The sequence below is a fragment of the Lacerta agilis genome, chromosome 2 (genome assembly GCF_009819535.1).
Source record: "Lacerta agilis isolate rLacAgi1 chromosome 2, rLacAgi1.pri, whole genome shotgun sequence".
Taxonomy (NCBI): domain Eukaryota; kingdom Metazoa; phylum Chordata; class Lepidosauria; order Squamata; family Lacertidae; genus Lacerta; species Lacerta agilis.
The window spans coordinates 106727040-106743539 of NC_046313.1; the positions used below are offsets into that span (position 1 = coordinate 106727040).

The 16500-nt window shown below is 50.7% G+C and overlaps 1 protein-coding gene across 1 annotated transcript in view; it reads left to right on the forward strand.

The window, feature by feature from the left end:
* The first annotated feature begins 2805 nt into the window (after nucleotides 1–2805).
* Nucleotides 2806–16500, forward strand: part of DDAH2 (dimethylarginine dimethylaminohydrolase 2) — a 31319-nt gene continuing 17624 nt past the window's right edge. The window contains exon 1 of the mRNA XM_033141632.1: nucleotides 2806–2908. The gene's annotated coding sequence lies outside the window, so the exon portion shown is untranslated. The remainder of the gene's footprint in view (nucleotides 2909–16500) is intronic.

Sequence of the window (16500 nt, forward strand, 5' to 3'; positions counted from 1 at the left end):
CAAGCTTGGAGGGCCCACTTGGAAGCAGGGCCGGCGCGTCCATTTAGGCAAACTAGGCAATTGCCTAGGGCGCCAAAATGGAGGGGGCGTTGGCCAGGCTTGGGCGGGACGGGCTAGCAGCAGCTTCTCCACTGTAGCGGAGAGGTGCTGCTTGCCCCCTACACCACCCCCCAGCTCCCGCTAAAGCAGGCTTTGGCGGGCGGCGGGGGGCAGGACGGGTGAGCAGCAGCTCTTCGCTACAGCGGAGAAACTGCTGCTTGCCTCTCCACCCGTCCACCTCCCGCTAAAGCAGGCTTGGGCGGGGGGCCAGGGGGCGCCAGAAGGTGGTTCGCCTAGGGCACAAGAAGCCCTACCACTGGTCCTGCTTGGAAGACTCAAGTCCTAGGGGGTCAGCCCACTTCCCTGCAGGCAGCAGCCCCCAATGTAGCCCCAAACCCAGAAACAGCTGCCTTGGACCCCTCGGGCGAGTTATTTTTTTGCCCCTGAGCAATGCAGATCGTCCACCAGTGGAGCTATGTCTTCCAGGTGTCCCCTGGCAATTCTGACATTTCCAGGTGTCTCCTGGCAATTCTTAAGTCTTTGCAGTAAGTTCTACATGTTCTGCAAGCATCGGGTGGCTAGAGGAAGGGGCTCCTAGAGATGCCTGCTTTACGAGTTCCTAAATAATTCCCTCTCGTGGCACCAGATGACTGCAGTAGTCTTTAAAGATTTGCTTCCTTTCACTATGTTCTGGAGTCTGCTGGACATTTGCAGGATGTTCTGGAGGAAGCATATCGAGAGGACCACTCATATTCTTGCCTGGAGGTGCGGGTCCTGTTGGCCAGTAAATGCCATTATTCCATTCAGCATGTTTTGGGGATTTTGAACAAGGGGTTACCATTACCAGGGACTTTTCTGTCATTACACTGAAGCATTAAGTAGGTGTACCTGAGTTCCCACCTACAAAACTCTGTGCACTTTCCTCTTCTGGATTCGGCTTCTAGTGGCATTAACATTTTCTCTCTCTTCTTCAGTACCTTTTCGTAACATGCTCCCGGTGAGTATCCATTTGTTGCTTAAGACAGGAAGGAACTCTGCCTTCTTGGGTCTGAGTCTCCAGCAACAGATTCTGGACCTTCCCACTCCTGGTGGTTCTATCACCTTCTAGAAATGCCGAAGCAAATCATGAACATCGAGGGCTATCCACAAATAGGGAGAATAGGAAAACCATCTGTGCAGACAATTTCTGTGGGCACCAGATAAAGTTTTCGCAGCTTGCCTCTGCAAAAAGAAAACGCAAGTCAACAGATTTTCTACAAGGAGGATGGTGGGGGGGAGAGATCTGTTATGCTGATAACAAAGCTCCAAGCAACTTTTGAATAACTTGTATTTATCTGTTAATAATAATAATAATAATAATAATAATAATAAATTTATTTGTACCCTGCCCATCTGGCTGGGTCTCCCCAGCCACTCTGGGCGGCTTCCACCAAACATTAAAATACATTTAAAATATCACAGTTTAAAAACTTCCCTAATTGCAAAATTATCAGATTTGCAAGAAAGCTTTTACTTAAAAAGAAGCAGCTGCAGCTGATCAAAATACTAATGGATTGCTTGACACCTAAAAGGTAATAACAACAAAGGTGTCAGGTGAGTTTGGTGTGGGATACTCTGAGAGCTGAGATGCTAACGCTTAAAGGAGATCCTTTAGAAACCTTTTGCTCCAGTCTGTTTAGGACTTTATATGTCACCACTGGAAGCGTCAGAAAGCAGCAACTCTCCAGAAAAGCACCCCCCCCCCCCAAATTCCAACATCCTAAAAACACTAACCTCCAAAGGTAAGAGAGCAGCTCTCTCTCCTTAGCAATCCTAAACACATCATAATAATATCCTTATCCCAAGGGACCAATCCCGCCCCCGCCCCCCATATCAGGGACACACAGCTCAGCACTGCCATTTGTTTTCAATGCCAAGCCCAGAATACCTGCCACGATAAAGACACATAGAAGCATGTGCAGAGTGCATTTTCCCCCAACCTACCGACAAATCTCAGCTAGTTGTTACATACTGTAGTCAGGGATCATGAAGTGACAGGGACAGGGTTAAACAGGAGTGTAAATCCCTGCCTGCGCAGGCTCAGAGCGGTATATAAATTCTGTAAGAGAAAAATAGTTCTGTGAAACTGAAAGGCTCGCTGACTGTTTGCTCGCTGCGTCCCACGAAAGGGGTTACATAAATAAGATCCCATTTCTAAGCAGAAAGGCAGGCGATAAAAAAACTTAATTAAGCACGGAAAGAGGGTGTGGCTCCAAGGAAGGGATAACATGTACACATTAAAGCACAAGTGGCTCCAAGAAGGATTCTAGTGTGACAAAAGAATTCTCCGCGCCCTACTCCCCCCGCACCTCAGTTCCTCTCCATCTAACGATTATCAATACTGGAAAGCCCACTTTTTGGAGACGATCGAGTCCACCGGGAGCAAAGACATGGAGCGGGAAGGTGGGGAAGAACGGGTGGGGGTGGGGGAGTCAGCGCTTGCTTTTAACCCCTCGGGAGGGGAGGGGCGTCCCGGAGCCCCGCCCCCCGCCCCGCCCCAGCCTCGAGACAATGAGATCCCAGCCCCGCGCTGCGCTTGCAATGGCGAAGTCGGCGCCGCGCCCCCCGCCCAGCCGCGGCCGCTTTCGGGGGTGACGGAGCCCAGCCGGGACCCCCTCTCCTCCGCCTCCCCTGCTCCCAGCTCCCGCCGGCTCCGACGGGGCCGGGGAAAGCGCGCGGGCTGTGATCGCCTGCCTGCCTGCCTGCCCGCCCCACAAGAGCTCCCCATCCCGAGGCGAGAGAGCGGCGGCGGCGGCACCCTCCCGCTGCCCCCCCTCCCATACATTCTCCGGCGGGGAGGCGCCTGGTGGATGGAAGCGCCCTGCGAGAGGTGAGAGGGGCACGGGAGGGCCGGGGTGGTTTCTTTTTGGGTGGGTGGGGGGCGCTGGCTGAGCTAGGACGCCTGGGTTCCCTAGGCGAAGGAGATCTAGCAGGCTGGATGTCAAAAGAGGTGTCTCTGGGATGGAGGACTTCTAGGTCCCACCCTTTCCACGGGGTCTGGTAGGATAGGTCATAGCAGGGGTGAGTGGTGTCTCTATTCCCAATTTTGTTCGGCTTTTGGGGGGGGAGTCCTAGGACCAGGGTGGGAGGGAATCGGGACGCCTGGGTCCTTTGGACAGGTTTGGGGCTTTGGGGGTGCGCAGCTAGCAGGAGGTTAGAGCAAGGGGGCTTTGGAGGAGGAGTGGGGTCAATCTGACCCACGGTCGGCGGTGGGGAGGGGTGGGGACTGACTTGGCGTTCTTGGTTGGGTTTCCACCTCCTGGGAGATGGGTGTGTAAGTCAGGCCAGGCCAGCAGAACAAGGGGAAGCCGAGGCTCCTCTGGGTGGGAGAGGCTCGTGGGGGTGTGGCTTTTTTTTGGGAGATCGAGAGCCAAGAGTCCGGGACCGGGACCGGGACTGGGACTGCAGGTGGCGGCACACGGAGGATTGGAGCCACTTCCTGGAGGAGCAGGCATCTAAGCGCGCTGGGAAGGGGGAAGCTGGAACGGGGATCCTTTGGGAAAACACAGGTATGGTTCGTACCTGGTTGGAGAAAAGTGCCAGACAGGGCACAGCACAACCAAATCCACCTGTTTAATGAGAGAGGCATGGGGAGAATTCCAGAGGGGCTTCAGCTGCGTTGCTGAAAGCTGGCTTTTGCAGGCTAGGTCCTCCCAGCCTCCTCCAGCTGTTTTCCTTTGGCCTTCTGCCATCTTCGTCCCCAGACTTTGTGACACTTAAAACAACAACAACAACAACAACAACAACAACCGAGATTGTCTTGTTGACCAGGATTCCTGGGTTCCTTTTTCGGCAGGAGTACGATTGGGTGCGACATTTGCCAAGAAGACTTTTTAAAAGTTACGGGGCGTTGCAGAGTTGCCAGAATCGCTGTGTTCTGGGGTTGTGGGGAGAAGGAAAGAAGTCCCGGGCGGCGGGATGGTGTTGCACATGGTGCTTGATTTCCAAAAAGACACGCACGCAGTAGGTTGGGTTAGGCTGTGGCGATGCACCCTGAATTTTCTGCTGAGAGTGGGCTTTGCCAGCCAGCCTGGTGCCCTCTGACCCCCCCGGTGGTCACAAACTGGGTGGAGACTGGCTTAGCCTTAGAAGGTTCTGAGCTAGCATGGTGGGGAGAGGCTGCAGCTCAGTGGAAGGAACATGTGCTCCGCATCCAGGTTCAATTCCTGGGAAGACTCCAGTTTGTAACATCTTGCCAGCCAGAACGGGTGGCACATAAGAATATAGGAAGCTGCCCTGTATTTCATCCAACCATTGGTCCATCTAGCTCCGTACCGTCTACACTGACTGGCAGCTGGCCCTCCCAGGTTCCAGCAGGGCTCTCTCCCATCTCCTACCTGGAGATGTCTGGGATTGAACCTGGGACCTTCTGCTTGCAAGGTAGATTCTCTGCCACTGAGCCACAGCCCTGCCCTGGCCCCTCCTAGCACTGAGCTGGCTGTCAATGGTATACCACGCTTCCGATGCTCCTTCCTGAATCTTTCTCTCTGGGGTCCTGTTGGTTCCCAGGTGAGCCTCCTCACCTTGATGGTGTTCTCCATCATAGCAGCTGCTGAAGCTGGGAGTAAATCGGCTGAACACTTGTGTTTCATGGGCTCCTTGTTACTTATTGAAATATTTGCACAGTAGGAAGGTATTGATCTCAGCGGGTAAAAAGTTTGTAGCTTGTCAAATTGATTTTTCGAAATAATATATGGATACTGGGCTTTTTTGTATTTTGCTTATAAATGAAGGCTGCTATTCTATACCTACTTACCTGGGGGCATGTGCCCGTCCTGTCGATGAAGTATGACCCCAACTCTCAGGTTCCTTAAATAAAAGTTTCCAGCATTTTTTAGAACCTGTGATATGAGACAAAATGGATAGACACTCTTCTGTATTCTTTGTGTGAAAAAATTGCCTGATCCTCCTCCTTCAGTGTTTTATTTTGCCCCCCCCCCGAAAATTTTAGTATCTCCCACCCTGGGAAAAAGTCCTGTGATGCCCATGACTGTGGGTAAGTTCCACTGGCATCAGGGGGGCTTTAGAAGGCATGTATAGGGTCGCCCTGTTAATTATTACAATATTGTTAGAAACTCAGATATATAACCTAGGCGTCAAATGGCTCCTGAAACCAAGGTTGCAGTCGCCAAAACTTGAATGTCTCGTTGCCATTTTTAGGCAAGATGGCTCTGAAGTCTTATTTTTCCAATGATGGACCGACTGTGATTGATTAAGCATCGGGCTAGTTCAGATGACAACCTTGAAGCTAGGTTAAGATCTTTGAGAAGTTAAATAAGAAAAGTCTCTTCATCCAGGGACAGTCCACATATTTATTGACCTATTCTGACCTCTTTTTTTCTCCTGCTCGGGCTGCACAGAAAAAGCAATTTGGTTCCGGAAATTCATTTCGATTGTGCAGATAAAATGTAACTGATAGAATTCCACAGGGTGTGGGATTAGTGTGTGAAAACAGTGCAGATCCAAGGATCCCCCAGATGGTGGAGATGTCAGGTGGTTGAAAGCCAAGTGAAATATGTTCGGGAAGAGAAATTGCTTCACATGTCAGTGTAGTGGTTAGAGCAAGCATGGGGAATCCTCTGGCTGATGTTGCCAGGAACCTGTCTCAATGGCTTTGGGCCAGCCACTCACTTGCCAGTGTGGTGTAGTGGTTAAGAGCGGTAGACTCGTAATCTGGTGAACTGGGTTCGCGTCCCCGCTCCTCCACATGCAGCTGCTGGGTGACCTTGGGCTAGTCACACTCCTCTGAAGTCTCTCAGCCCCACTCACCTCACAGAGTGTTTGTTGTGGGGGAGGAAGGGAGAGAAGAATGTTAGCTGCTTTGAGACTCCTCCGGGGAGTGATAAAGTGGGATATCAAATCCAAACTCCTCTACTCTCAGCCCTAGCCTGCCCTACAGGGCTGTTGTGATGTTGAAGTGACAGTTGGGGGGGGGGAACTATTATATGTTGCCTTGAGCTCCTAGGAGGAAAAGCAAGATACAAATGCCGTAAGCAAATATATAACTTGTTTTGGGCTCAATTGTGTCTTTGAAACCAATTTACAGAGTTGGGTCTGGACTCAGGTGAAGCCCTGACAGGTGGTTTGGGCAGAAAACATTCCTAGCTGGAGGTGCCTCTGTGTGTTCATTTGTGGATATACAATTAAAGCCTGCCAACTTTGCTCTTGAAATGTCTAGGCTTCCCAAGATTTTTAAACAGTTTTATTGGCAATGGGTGGGACAGTTCTCGAGGCCAGCTGTGGAGTTGACTGTACTCAAGAGTTCAAGAGGCAGAGGAGGAGTGCAATAAGTCCTGGGTTTATTACTTCTGATCCCACACGATCAATTCCTTTCCCTTCCTCCTGGCCAGAACTAAACCAAACCAATAAAAAGAATCTGCTGGATTGGGATCAGCCTTTTCTTTGGAGAGGAAGGAATTGGGGCGCAGGTATGTGGCGGCCAGCTCCGGTTCTGGTGTTAGACAGCAGAGAAACAAAATTAGCCGGTCAGGAGGCAAAATGGGGTGGGGGGGGGGTGGGAGGGAAGGAACCATTGCTAAAACATGTTTTTTTAAAGGAAGTGGCGAATACATATTTCTTTTCTTGACAAGGCTTATATTCCACCCAGAGGCCCTTTCTTGGTTTTTCTCATTCTGTGTTGTATTTTTGCTGTTGGTTCTCTGATTGCTTCTGTGCTTTATGATTCCCGTGCCTGTTGATATGTGCGTCCAGGGAGGCTAGCTTTCAGCTGCTTTGCTGTTGGTTAGCAAAACTGCTTCTTGATAAACTTGTGTGTGTGTGTCACACACTGAGACGGAGAATGTAGAGTCCACCTCAGGGACAAATAATTCCAGCTGGCTCGTGGCGGGAATCTCTGTGGGCTTGAAGGTTTCGACAGGGGAAGTGTGCGGGAAGCGCAAGTGAACTCTTTCACGGCTCCAACTTAAGACAATCTCTCTTTTCCTTGCTGGATTTTTTGCCCACCCCAATTTGCCTGCTGTCCTACTTACCCTCTGTCCAAGGCTTCTGCAGTTCTGCTCACCCTGGCAAGTCTGCCGCAGACCTGTGGCAGGCGTGACGGGAAGAGGGCCTTCCTCCCGACTTGGAAGGTGGGCCGGGATCCTTCCGGCCATTGTGCAGCGCGCTCTGTCACCCCCCAGCTTCACATTTGGGGGGAAAGAGCGGGTGTTGTCTGGTAAAGGTAAAGGGACCACTGATGGTTAGGTCCAGTCGCGGACGACTCTGGGGTTGTGCGCTCATCTCGCTCTATAGGCCGAGGGAGCCAGCATTTGTCCGCAGACAGCTTTGGGCCGTGTGGCCAGCATGACAAAGCAGCTTCTGGCAAACCAGAGCAGCACACGGAAACACCGTTTACCTTCCTGCCGGAGCGGTACCTAATTATCTACTTGCACTTGAAGTGCTTTTGAACTGCTAGGTGGGCAGGAGCTGGGACCGAGGAACAGGAGCTCACCCCGCCGCAGGGATTCGAACCGCCAACCTTCCGATTGGCAAGCCCTAGGCTCTGTGGTTTAGACCACAGCGCCACCCGCGTCCCTGGGTAGAGCAGGCATGTGGAGCCTGTGGCCCTCCAGATGGCATTGGCCTCCAACTCCCATCCAGAAAAGCTATTTGCCACATGGCACCTGGAACTTGAATTATGGGTGCAAAAGCAGAATGGCTAGTCGCCTCCCCCCCCCCCCCAATTACAGCAGCACTTTCTATTTATTTTTTGAAATGCATGAACTACGACACTATTCGCATCAGTGACACGTTGTTAATATCACATTTTTAATAGCAATTCTTAATTGGATGCCACTGCAAACGTAAATGGGGCTCAGTCCCTGCTGTTGTGGCCAAAAGCAATAATATTTTGTTGTTGTTGTTGTTGTTGTTGTTGTTGTTGTTGTATTTCTATGCCACTTTTTATTCAAATAATTTTCAAAGCGGCTTACAAGTAAAAGATAGAAATAACATAATGGAACATCACAAATACAGAATAAATTGTATAGAATACTTAACGAATCAGCAGGAAAACAATCCCAAATCCACAAATAAAACAATTACCACCTCTGTGACACTATTAACAAAACAACTAAAAAACAACAAAACACTAAACATCACAATTACACCAAAAATCATACTATAGGATTCACAAAGTACGACAGCATTCATATCTATAAAACAACATTAACGAAATAACAACAAAACAAAGTGTTGAATTTGTGTGTGTGATATATGTTATGTAATGCATTGTGCTAGATTCGAACTCGAATGTTTGAGGTGGGGAGGGGAGTCAAAGAGGCAGAGCAGCAGCGTGGAAGGCAGCGGCCAGCGATCTTACTTGGGAGCTGGGTGGAGAGGCATTGCTCCTTGGTGACAGCAGCGAAAGTTTTTATCCTGAATCTGATTCACCATACGCAGCACCAAGACTTCTCAGGTTGCTTGCAGCCAGGCAATTCCCAGTCACAAAATGCACCTGCCTCCCTGTTGCTTTCGAATGCTGCTCCCATCACCCTCAACTGTTGACCAACATGGTGTGTGTGTGTGCATGCACCATGTCCTCATCCCTGCTGTAGGACCTTGGTCACGCAGAGGCCAACTAGGGGGAATGGCTTTGCAGCTCAGCGGTGGAGAGTCTACATGAGGAAGCTCCCAGGTTCAGTCCCCAGCATCTACAGGAAAGAGTACTGCCAAAACTCTGGGGCTCTGCTGCTAGTCAGTCTAAACCAGGGGTCGGGAACCTAAGGCCCATGGGCCACAAGCGGCCCATGCGGGTCATTTAACCTGCCCCTGCCACCCACTTGGTCAGCTCCCATGCGCCATGCTAAACCGGTGCGCAGGAGAGCAGGGACCGTCTTCTGCAATACTGGCCAGCTTGCCATTGGAAGCTCCTGCAACCAATGGGAAGCTGCGCATGCCTCCTCCGCGCCTTAAGGAGCGCCGGAAATAGCATTTGCGCATGCGTGCGTGCGTACACGCACTCCGGCCCACTGCGGCATCTGCGGGACCATGAACCGGCCCAAGCCACAAAAACTTTGCCGACCCCTGGTCTAAACAGTACTGAGTTTGATAAGCCAATTGCGTTATTATAAGACTACTTCCTACCTCTTTCCCCCCAGCCAATGCCAACCTTTCTTGAACAAAAATCTCCATGCGTAATGTGCTGCATTTGGTGCAGGTTCTCGAAGGGGCAACAGAGCCCAGCTGACTAGCTGCCCCACATTTCCTTTTCTTGAGAAAAGCAGGGGGTGTGGATGGGTTGCCCAGGGAGGAGTGGGATGGGGGAAAGTGACTGCAGTACAGTGGTACCTCGGAAGTTGAACAGAATCCGGCCCGGATGTCCGTTCGACTTCCAAAACATTCAGAAACCAAGGCATGGCTTCCGAATGGCTGCAGGAAGCTCCTGCAGCCAGTCGAAAGATGAGGAAGCCACATCAGACGTTCGGGTTCCAAAGAACGTTTGCAAACCGGAGCACTCACTTCCGGGTTTGCGGCATTTGGGAGCCAAAATGTCTGAGTACAAAGGCGTTTGCAGACCAAGGTACGACTGTATTTCATTTGGTCAGCAAGGTGAGACTGAGATTGAAGACCCCCTGCTCTTTCCGCCTCGTCTCACCGCATCAGGAAAAAGAGAGGGAGGGGCGCTGAACATCTGTCCTGCTGCCGACCCTTTGGAGTGGCACATCACCTTGTTCATTTGGCTCTTAGGACTCCCGGTCGTGCCAGCAACCAAATTTGGACCACGGGTAACATGGGGAATAAGTTCTATTCAACATATGTCTGAGTAAACATGGGTTTGGTGGTTCTTTCAGTTTGACTTTTCTTGCACCCAAACAGAATGCCAATTTATATTACACCAGATTTACTGCTGTTGCCAGAACAGTGCCTACATTTTTATCCTGCCTTTCTTCCAGGGAGCTCAATGCAGGGAGCATAGCTTCTGCCACCTCCGGTTTTAGCATGCCACCAAACCTCTTGGGTGTGTTAATGGCTCAATGACATCTGATGAGCTTCCGAAATGAGCAGCGATTTGACCCTCGATTATCCCTGGGCCTAGCCTGGCACTCGCTTCGCTGTGACACACAGCCTCTCAAGCATATTGTGTTATTTTTCAGGAACTGTAACATGAGACCTGCTTAGTTTTTGATCGACATGCTGCTTTTTTTGTGCGTAGAGTTAACAAACGCCAAGAAGGGCACGGTTGCTGCGTTGCAGGAGGGAATCTTGACAGATTCAGCTTGCCCACATCCGCACATTTGCAGCTCTGCCTTAAGAATCGCGGCTTCTCCCAAAGAATCCTGGGAGCTGTAGTTTATGAAGGATGCTCCGGGTTGCTTGGAGAACCCTATTCCTCACCCGGAACTACAATTCCCAGAGTTCCCTGGGGAGAGGGATCGGACTGTAAAACCACTCTGGGAATTGTGGCTCTGTGAGGGGGACAGAGGTCTCCTCGCAACCCTAAGCTCCCTTGACAAAGTACAGCTCCCAGAATTCTTTGGAGGAAGCTATGACAGTTTAAAGTGGTATCATAGTGTTTTAAATATTCGGTGTGAATGTGGCCCTGCTCAGTTTATTTCTATGCCATCCAAACTCTTAAGTATCTCCAGTGAAGGAGAGTCTGCCACCTTCCAAGACAGACTCTTCCACTGTCAAACAGCTCTTGCCATCAGATTGTTCTTTCCAGCGTTTAGTTGGAGCTGTCATTTGACTCTTGTCGGTTTGGATCCTACCCTCTGGGACAACAGAAAACTACTGGAAAAGTGTGGATGAGTGCAGAGCAACTGCTTTGCATCCAGAAGTCATCAGTGCTTGGCCTCCAGCATCTCCTGATAGGGCAGGGAAAAGACTCCCTGTCTGAAACTCTGGTAAGCCGCTCCCTTCATAACAGAAGACCCAGGTGGACTGAGCCAGGCCTGGCAGCTTCCTGAAAACATCACAGATGTCACCAAAAGCAGTACGGAGGAATCATCAAAGGGACTGGACTTGCTTCTCAACAATGGCCCGAATAACTGCGCAGGCAAGGCAAGGAAAACTTCTCGAGAGACAACCGAAAGCTAAATGCCTGAATCTCTGCTGGAAGAGTGTCCCGCAGCATGGGATCAGCAACCCCAAAAGCCTGCTTTCCGGTTGCTTGCCCGCGGAAAAGAGATTCTCCCTTTTGCAAGGGGGAAAACTATTTCCTGTGTCTGCTTCACAAATACCCCCCTAGAGCCGTTGCCCCAAGGAGCTTGGAGCGTTCGTTTTGCTTTTGCTTGTGGGGTTTGGGCGTGTGGTGGCTGAGGAGAAGGCGGAGGCCCTTGGTGTGCGCAGAGGGGCGAGACCACCTTCTGGGTATCTCCGGTGCTTGCAAATCCCATTGTTTTCCTTTCCCTCTGCCTCTCTCTTGTCTTTTCTCCCGCCCGCCCCTCTTTATCCCTCTGACATGAATTTAAACAGAAACATGTGTCACATTTTTTCCGCCTTAGCGCATCCTGGCTGCTCCCCTTGGCTTGCACGGCCTTCCTCTGTGGGGTCCTGGTTTCCTTTGGCTAAATGCCCCCAGCTGCAGGACTGGCCTCCATTAGTGACCCTCGCTGACCTCGGCTGGCGGCTTCACTGTCCCAGCCCTTGAGGAAAATAGTCTCTCTCTCTCTCTCTCTCTCTCTCTCTCTCTCTCTCTCTCTCTGTGTGTGTGTGTGTGTGTCGGGATTTCTGGGTGAAGCAGGGGGGTTCCTCCCCCTCCCCCTTTCCCGCTGAGAACCGCTTCTCGGCCAAAACAACCCTAGTAACAAAGGAAGCGCTGTTTGTTGCTGCATTTTGACCGGAATGAGCCGCCCGAGATAAAGGTTGTGTTAACATCGGGAGGCCGGATCGCTCAGAGTCTTGCTTCCTCCCATCTCCAATCTCTTTAAGATTAACAGCAAACGGACCTCTGGTCCATAACCGCCATCTGTGCAACGGGGTTCACGGGAAGGTGGGGCCGAAATTAAGAAGGATGGAAAACTTGGGAGGACCAAACAGGGCTGTGAAATGCCAAAGCAATAATACAGTATAGCAGGGGTTAGAAGCATAGAATTGTTGGGTTGGAAGGGACTATGAGGGTCGTCTGGTCCAACCTCCTGCAATGCACAAATATTTTGCCCAACGTAGGACTTGAACCCAAGACCCTGAGATCAAGAGTCTCATGATCTGCAGACTGAGCTATGCTTTTCCAGCCAGAAGGCCGCATTCCTTTTTTGGGTGACCTCCCAGGGGCCGCATGCCAGTAGTGGGAGGGGCATAGCTGTCAAGTTTTGGATTTGAAAATAAGGGATCAGCACCCTCACCCATCCCGGGGACAGTCTACGGTTCTCAGGGATAGTCCACGCCACAGTAATCCTCCCCAGGCTACAAATAAATTTACACCAGGAAAGACCTCCCAGGAAAGAGAAATCAGGGCAGAGAAAAGAAAGCACTTATTCACGCAGGACATGGTTAACCTCTGGAACTCCCTGCCACAGGGAGCAGCGATGGCCACCAACTTGGATGGCTTTAGAAAAGGATTGGGCCAATTCATGCAGGAGGAGAGGACCACTGATGGCTTCTGGCCAGGTTGGCTCTGCTCTGCCTCCAGTTAGGGGCAGCAATGCTTAATCTGAGCACCTGTTGCCGAGAAACATTTGTCTATTTTATCTTCTTCTTTATACATCTATCTGTCTGTCTGTCCGTCTGTTATTAGGTATTTATATTCCACCTTTTTCTCCAAGGAGCTCCCTGGTCCTAGTCCTCATTTAATCCCCACAACAGTCCTGTCAGGTAGGCAGGCAGGCAGGCAGGGCTGAGAAAGGCAGAGACCCAAGGAGTCCCCGGACTCCAACTCTCCTTCCTGGAAATAAGGGAAATTCAAGGGATATCAACCATAAGGGATAGCAGCGGGAAATGGCTTGGAATAAGGGAGTTTCCCGCCAAAAAAGGGAGACTTGACAGCTATGGGGAGGGGCCAGAAGCCAAGGTGGGTGGAGCAACCCATACACGTTTCATTCCCGCATTTCCCCTTCTATCCTTCATCCAAAGGCAAGCAGGAAACTGGTCATTCCACTCCTAGACCCGGGGGACGCCAGTGCTTATTGGGGTACACCTCTCTAGTTCCTCCAGGGGGTCTTTGGTGACACAGCGGGGTGCATGCTTGTGGGGTACTTTATCAAGTGTTCCCTTGAAAATAGATCAAAGGGAAGAAGCTTTTTCTCAAGGAAAAAGAAATTGAGACAGATGAGGTATTTTCGTGGCAGATTCGTGCATCACATTCCGTTCTTGTGCAGCCTGACTACAGATTCCCACCATAGCTAAAGCAGACCATTCTTTTACCTAAACTGCAGGGATGGGATGATGCCTCTTGCCTGGGTGGGAGAAGAGGAACATTTTTTCATGTCACCTAAAGATGTATAATAAAGGCACCAGGCGAGCCTCCCTGGGGGAGAGCATTGCGTGGCAAAGTCCCTCCCTCCCCGAAGGAAATAATGACACCTGAGACGTTAATATATGTTTAATGGGCGTAAAGGCCACAGCTTTATTGGTTACGGGTGTTGAGCGGTATTGGCTTAGGCATTGGACCCCAACCACTATATCCGCCCCCAACCCATGTGTCCGGGAAGGGTTAACCACCAGGGGGAGCCCCAGTGATGCGGATCCAGTGGAATTCCCCCTGTGATCACTGTTAGGGGCGTGCCTTAGGCCCTAACCTCCCTAGGCTTTGGACAGGGCCACGCCCCCTGGAAACCTTTAACGGAATACCCTTCAAATGCGGGGCAGGTGATGGCGCTACCTCCCCTTCTCACCTCTATTGATGTTTTCCAATGCCTTCATGGGAATGCAGCCAATCGCAGCCCCTGTACGCGTGATCGGGTTGTGACACCCGCAACACCACCTCCTGCGCATGCGCGGAAGTGGCTTTCCACAAATGGGGATCAACGGCAAAAAACAACAACGCCCCTTCTTGTGTTGCCAACCCTCCAGAGCTCTCATGGAGGAAGGGCCAGCTCAGATGAAGATCTCGGGGCCCAGGTCAATTCACATGCTCCTTGAGGTATTGCAGTCTTGAGCCATTTTAGGCTTTATAGGTCAAAACCAGCACTTTGAATTGGACCCGGAAACTAATTGGCAACCAGTACAGTTGAGCCAGGGTTGGTGTTACATTCTCAAATTATCTTGCCCCGGTGAGCAACCTGGCTGCCAAATTCTGCACCAGTTGAAGTTTCCAAACCATCTTCAGAGGCAGCCCTATGTAGGTTCCTCACTTCATGACTAGGGCATCTGAGATGGAATGGATCGTGAGTTTTCCTCTCTTTAATTTTGTGGGGAGGTAGACGATGCGGATCTGAACCACATCCTCTGGATCTGTGAATCGATGCAATGAGTGCCTTTTCTCGGTTCATATCCTGCCTGGACAGGGCTCTTCATTAACTCTCTGGACTGTTTTGGCGTTCAACAATGGGGGGGGGGGGAGACTCTGGAGATGAACAGATTCAGCCAATGAGCCGCTGACTCTTGAGAAGCAATTAACTTGATCCACTGATCAATGTGCAGAGGCCAGGAAGGAATTAAGCAGCCAGAGAAATCTGTTAATGAACTGGATCCTTCTGGAGTTTTCTAGTGAAATCAGTTGAGCAGGGATCCTGATTTCCGGGAGAAAATTAACTCATCGAGATTTGGGGAAGCAGGTCACCAGCTTGATAACAAGTTCTCGTTGTAACTCAGCGGTTTGAACCCTTTGCCTCACTGATGTTTAGGGATGGTTGAACAAAACGGACACAGGATTAAGCCATCGGCCAAAGGAAACCGCATGCAAAAGAAAGATTTCCCCAACTGAATGAAGAACAATGTGCAGCTGAATGGTATGGACTGAAACTTTGCCATTTGGTGAGAGATAATATGGGTAGCAAGGACGCGGCTTGTGCTGTGGGTTAAACCACAGAGCTTAGGGCTTGCTGATCAGAAGGTCGGCGGTTCAAATCCCCACGACCGGGTGAGCTCCCGTTGCTCGGTGCCCCCGTGGGAAGCCTGCAAGCCAGTTTCTCTTCCCCTCAGCAACGGGCATTCAGAGTCATGCTTCTCTTTGGCAATGGAGGCTGTTGGCCCCTGTCTGTCTCGAGAAGCAATGGAGTGTGCCTCTGGGGGGGGGGGTGAAGTCAAACCACCCTGTTTAGCAGCACGGAGAGTGACCTTCCCCGGGGTGCGAGAAATGGAGGTGAAACATAGTCATTGTGGTAGCCTTATCCTCCTGCTGACAGTGCTTCTGTTTTTAGAGAATTGATTTGTTTCCGTGGTCTTCATTTGTTCTGGGTTCTTTCAAAATACGGTGTTTTATAATTTCAACGGTTCTCTTGCACGGTCTATACAAAAAGAGTTGGTTTTATAAATAGGTGGGGAGCTGGCGGTTGCCTAGGATGCCTCCGTCCGGAATGGGCCAATTAGAGTCCTGCCATATGAGCCCCGCTTTTCCCTCTGGAGGCTGGTTGTTTGTGCTTGTCACCTGCACCTATATCCCTATCCCCCGCCTATTAATGGCAGAAGGCCGGGCTGGAATAGCACCTGCCTGGGAGGTAGGCTTTTTACAGAAATATATATATGGTAGGCGGTGTGCAGAAGGGGAGTAGATAAATTCCAAATAAAAAAACAAAGTGCCGCCGCCATAATCACACAGAGGAGGGAGGTGTGGCGCAGCTCGTGCCAAAGTCTGTCTCTGCCCAGCCGCTGCCTGCGACGCTTGTCTTACTACCAGAGACAGGTGTATGGAACCATAGAGCTGTATAGATGGAAGGGACCCCGAAGGGTCATCTCGCCCGACCCCCTGCAAATGGAGGTATCTCAGCTAAAGCATCCATGACAGGTGGCCATCCAAGATCTGCTTGAAAACCTCCAGTGAAGAGTCCACAGCCTCCCAAGGGACAGAGTTCCACTGTCAAACAGCTCTTAGTTTTTCCTGATGTTTCAATCAGAATCTCCTTTCTTGTAACCTGAATCCATTGGTTCGAGTCTTCCCCTCCAGGGCAGGTGAAAACAAGCTTGCTCCATCTTCCATGGGGCAGCCCTTGAGATATTTGAAGGTGGCTCTATCTCCTCTCAGTCTCCTCTTTCCCAGGCGAAACATTCCCAGCTCCTTCAGCCGTTCCTCATAAGGCTCGGTTTCCAGACTCTTGTATCATCTTGGTTGCCCTCCTCTGCACACTCTTAGAATCATAGAATCATAGAGTTGGAAGAGACCACAAGGGCCATCCAGTCCAACCCCCTGGCAAGCAGGAAACACCATCAAAGCATTCCTGACAGATGGCTGTCAAGCCTCTGCTTAAAGACCTCCAAAGAAGGAGACTCCACCACACTCCTTGGCAGCAAATTCCACTGTCAAACAGCTCTTACTGTCAGGAGTTCTTTCTAATGTTTAGGTGGAATCTACTTTTTTGTAGTTTGAATCCATTGCCCCATGTCCGC